Raw genomic sequence first — 5,684 nt, 5'->3', positions numbered from 1 at the left:
TTAGTTTTAGAAGATAGATTTTAAATTTATTAGGATTAGATATAAATAAGGAAATTCTAGCTCAACATTATATCACCCCCGAACACAACATTATTCCATTCCAATTTACAATCCTTATTTTCTACTCTGAACCATGAGCAACTAATCCTCCATTGTTAAGGTTAAGAGCTCTGTCTATTTGTATCGATTGATTTTATTGCTCTTTCTATTTTAATTCATGTATAGATTTATAATTTAAGAATTATTTTTTCTCTTTATTTTATGAATTTGGGTGGAACGGAAGTATGACTCTCTTTCTATTTGAGTTCTTGTAAAACTTGAAAAAACTCTTTACTTGAACAACAGCTTGAAAACATATTCTCCTAAATTTTAATTATTTAGATTTAACGGGATACGTGATATATAATCCTTTTATTTTTAGGTGATTAGAATTTTTGTGGCATATAAACTGGAATTTGATCATGTAGCTTCTAATTGGAATTAATTGACCAAGAAATTGGCAGTTAATGAATTTTAGAGGAGACTAGAAAGGTCTAGGGAATTAGGGTCTAGTCACATATAGTTTGCCATAAATTAAATCCTACATAATTAAAATAGTTAGTAAGAAAAGTTAATCCGGAAAAATAGATAACTCTAAAACCTTAACTGTTTTCTTCATATTTTATTTACTCCCAGTTTATTTACTTTACTATTTTATTTTCTGAATGATTGTTTAATGCTCTTTGAATACTCAAACATACTATTTTGTTTATCTAACTAAGCCAATCAATCAATCATTGTTGGTTGATCCATCAATCTTCGTGGGATCGACCCTTACTCACGTAAGGTATTACTTAGTACGACCCGGTGCAATTACCGGTTAGTCTGTGGTTATAAATACCGCACCAAATTTTTGACGCCGTTACCAGGGATTTACTGTGATTAACAACTATTAGTTGTTTGATTGTTTAGATTAGGCGTTATAATTTTAATTTTATTTAGATATTGTTTTATTATTTTTCAAAAAAAAAATTTTAAAAATTTTCCTTTCATTTTTATCTTTAAAAAAAATAATAATAAAATAAAATAACACTAAAATTTTTTTAATTTCTGAAATTAAGTTTGGTGTTTCCTAGTTAGTTTTATTTTAATTTTTTTTATTTTAATTTTTAGAATTCTGTTCTTTCTTCTTTGCTTTCCTGTTTACCACATGGTGTGTTTAATCCTTTTTTGGTGTTTTGTGCTAAGGAAAAATAATGGAGAGAGATCATATGGGTTACTACTCACACCCGAGTAGTGATTCATATCATTATGAATGGGGAAATTACCCATATTTTAGTTGGCAAAGTCAAAACCAAAGAAACTTCAGTGCTCCATGCTCCAATTATCAAGAACCACCATCTACATATCCATACCAAGAACCACCATCTCTCTATCCATATCAAGAACCATCATCTTATTACCCATATCAAGAGCCACCATCTCCTTATTCATTTCAAATACCATCAGATCTTGAGCTTCTCATGAAAGAATGCATACATGATATAAAGACAAGTGTCAAAAATATAGAGAAACATGTGCAGTCGATTATCAAGTCACAGGAAAAGGAGCAAGCAAATTCCTTCCCAAGAGATATAATACAAGATCCTATAGAAGAAAGTGAGGAAATCAATCAAAGGTGTTCATACACTACAAGAAAAAAGGCCTTTCGGCACACTTTTTTCTTGCCACGCTTTTAAAGCGTGCCGAAAAGTGGTCTATGGCCACGCTTTTACGAGGGTGGCCACTGATTTGTGATTTGGCCACGCTTTTTTTTGCCACGCTTGAAAAGCGTGGCCATAGAGAAAAATCAGCACGCTTTTACGAGGGTGCCCACTTACTTGAAATTTGGCCACACTTTTTTACTGCCACGCTTGAAAAGCGTGGCGATAGAGGGAAATCGGCACGCTTTTACAGTGGGTGGCCACTGATTAAAAATTTGGCCACCAGTTTTTTTGCCACGCTTTTTAAGCGTGGCCATAGAAGGAAATCGGTACGCTTTATAAGCGTGGCCATAGAGAACTTTCCATCCTCACACATGGAAGAAGAGGAAGATGCAAAAACAAATGAGGAAGATGCACCCACAAAGGAGGAAGATGCAGAACCTCTCATGCCCTTGGTAAGCAATGAAGAAGGGATTGAATTAGAAGACAGTTACCAAGAGGAAGAGGTTGAAATTGAGAAAGCTTGCAAAGAAGTGGAAGAATTCAAAGAAGAACACAAGGGAGTAGAGCTTGCAAGACCTCTCCCAAAGCCATCACCATCCAATACAACATTCAAATGGGTAAAATTCCTATCCTTAACCTTTACGTTCCCACTTGAATATCGACTACTGGAGACGGATGGTCAACTTAGAGCTCTTTGTGGCATTAAGAGTAAGAGGAAGATGGTTAGTGGTAAGAGTTGTCAAGCAAGGTTTAATATGGTTGCATGCTCCAAAGTGAAGTGCAAGGATTGGTGTAGAGCTCAATTGAATGGGTCTAGAAGGTTGTTTGGATGTCTCTATGAGAATTCAGATTGCTTGCCATCCGGTGGGAACAATGGTGATCCACAAGAAGACGGGTGTAAAAGCAAGGTTTGAGACCCTGGAATTCATTCTCACAATCAATACTATTGGAGCCTTGTCACTTGTTTCAACTTGTTCGAAGGAGTTATGCACCTAGTTTGGAATTCCAGTGGCCATTAGATTAACAAACATTGGTGGAGATTTCTGGATCAGTACAAGCACAAGTCACCATGACAAGGAGCTCACCACATGTCCAACTTAAGGACTTTAACTAAAAGTGCTAGGTGGGAGACAACCCACCGTGGTATGATCATTCCTTTTCATTCTTAGCTCTATTTTATTTTATTTTTATTAGTAGTGATTTTCTTATTTATTTGATTTTATTGAGTTTTTACTGTTTTTCTTTCATTTTACGTCTATTTTGATCATGCAGCTAATTTAGAACAGGAACCGAACACTTCAAAAAATTTTTGCCTATCTCCAAATTCAACGTGGGAGAGTTAAAAAAAAATAATACTGGAAAACAAAATGCTTAGGGTCACGACCAAGACTCATAAAGTAGCTGTGTTCAAGAATCAACATACTGAACTAGGAGAATCAATAACACTATCTGAATTCTGAGTTCCTATGGATGCCAATCATTATGATCTTCAAAGGATAAAGTGAGATGTCAAAACTATTCAGGATTGCAGTTGTAAACCCACTATAAGAAGAGACATGAGCTTAGTCGAACTCTCATTCTCATGCAAATTCACATCCTAAGCTTATATTAGTTCTAGTTGCTTGAGGACAAGCAACAGTTCAAGTTTGGTGTTGTGATGCGTGAGCATCTTTCCTATCTTTTCCTAGTGAATTTGCATCTAAATTGCTGAGTTTAATAAAGAATTAATTATCTTTTAGCCAAAATGTATGCTACTTCGAGTCTTGTGCAATTCTATTTATTTTAGGTAGCATTTAGCTGGATTTCATGGAGTTTCTGCAGAAGAAGAGATGAAGGCGAATGATGCTGTCAACCCTGACCTCTCTGCACTCAAACCTGAATAACTCGAGTTACAGAGGTCCAATGGACGTGATTCTAGTGGCGTTGGAAATCTAACTTCCAGAGCTTTCCAACGAAATATAATAGTCCATACTTCATCTCCGAACTCGCTGCCAAGGCTGCGCCTAACTTGAGATTTCTCAAGTTAGGCGCAAGACACAACAACAATACGCGAGATTGGTCCTGCCCATTTCAAGTTAGGCGCACTAAAGCCCAAGCTAGGTGCAGCTTCACTCAACTAAACTCCAATTCATGCTGCCAAGCCCAAGTTAGGCGTGGATCCTAGTGAAGTCAAGTGGTCCCCATCCATCAATTGAAGAGTTGCTGATTGCTATAATTAATTTTAATTTAAATTCAAATTTTAAAAATAGGAAAAGATATTATTTTTTAGTTTTAGAAGATAGATTTTAAATTTATTAGGATTAGATATAAATAAGGAGATTCCAGCTCAACATTATATCACCCTCGAACACAACATTATTCCATTCCAATTTATAATCCTTATTTTCTACTCTGAACCATGAGCAACTAATCCTCCATTGTTAAGGTTAGGAGTTCTGTCTATTTGTATGGATTGATTTTATTGTTCTTTCTATTTTAATTCATGTATGGATTTATAATTTAAGAATTGTTTTCTCTCTTTATTTTATGAATTTGGGTGGAACGGAAGTATGACCCTCTTTCTATTTGAGTTCCTGTAAAACTTGAAAAAGCTCTTTACTTGAACAACAGCTTGAAAACATATTCTCCTAAATTTTAATTATCTAGATTTAACGGGATACGTGACATATAATCCTTTTATTTTTGGGTTATTAGATTTTTGTGGCATATAACTGGAATTTGATCATGTAGCTTCTAATTGGAATTAACTGACCAAAGAATTGGCAGTTAATGAATTTTAGAGGAGACTAAAAAAGTCTAAGAAATTAGGGTCTAGTCACATATAGTTTGCCATAAATTAAATCCTACATAATTAAAATAGTTAGTAAGAAAAGTTAATCCGGAAAAATAGATAACTCTGAAACCTTAACTGTTTTCTTCATATTTTACTCCCAGCTTATTTACTTTACTATTTTATTTTCTGAACGATTGTTTAATGCTCTATGAATACTCAAACATACTATTCTGTTAATCTAACTAAGCCAATCAATCAATCATTGTTGCTTGATCATCAATCCTCGTGGGATCGACCCTTACTCACGTAAGGTATTACTTGGTACGACCCGGTGCAATTGCCGGTTAGTTTGTAGTTATAAATACCGCACCAAGTTTTCGGCGCCGTTACCGGAGATTGACTGTGATTAACAACTATTAGTTATTTGATTGTTTAGATTAAGCGTTTTAATTTTAATTTTATTTAGATATTGTTTTATTATTTTTCAAAAAAAAATTTTAAAAAAATTTCCTTGTTTTTTCCGTTAGCAAACTCCCCTGCCCCGTTTTATTTATTTATTTTTTTTACTTCCGTTTAAAATTTTTTTGTTTATTTTTTTATTATTTTATTTTATATATATTTTTTAATTTTTTATATTCTATTAGTTTTATTTTATTTTTATCTTTAAAAAAAATAATAATAATAAAATAAAATAACACTAAAATTTTTTTAATTTCTGAAATTAAGTTTGGTGTTTTCTAATTAGTTTTATTTTAATTTTTTTATTTTAATTTTTAAAATTCTGTTCTTTCTTCTTTACTTTTCTGTTTACCACATGGTGCGTTTAATCCTTTTTAGTATTTTGTGCTAAGGAAAAATAATGGAGAGGGATCATATGGGTTACTACTCTCACCCGAGTAGTGATTCATATCATTATGAATGGGGAAACTACCCATATTTTGGTTGGCAAAGTCAAAACCAAAGAAACTTCAGTGCTCCATGTTTCAATTATCAAGAACCACCATCTACATATCCATACCAAGAACCACCATCTCTCTATCCATATCAAGAACCATCATCTTATTACCCATATCAAGAGCCACCATCTCCTTATTCATTTCAAATACCATCAGATCTTGAGCTTCTCATGAAAGAATGCATACATGATATAAAGACAAGTGTCAAAAATATAGAGAAACATGTGCAGTCGATTATCAAGTCACAGGAAAAGGAGCAAGCAAATTCCT

Source organism: Arachis ipaensis, chromosome B09 (assembly GCF_000816755.2).
Source record: "Arachis ipaensis cultivar K30076 chromosome B09, Araip1.1, whole genome shotgun sequence".
Taxonomy (NCBI): domain Eukaryota; kingdom Viridiplantae; phylum Streptophyta; class Magnoliopsida; order Fabales; family Fabaceae; genus Arachis; species Arachis ipaensis.
The sequence above is the reverse complement of the archived record's forward strand: the minus strand, read 5'-3'. Positions refer to the sequence as shown.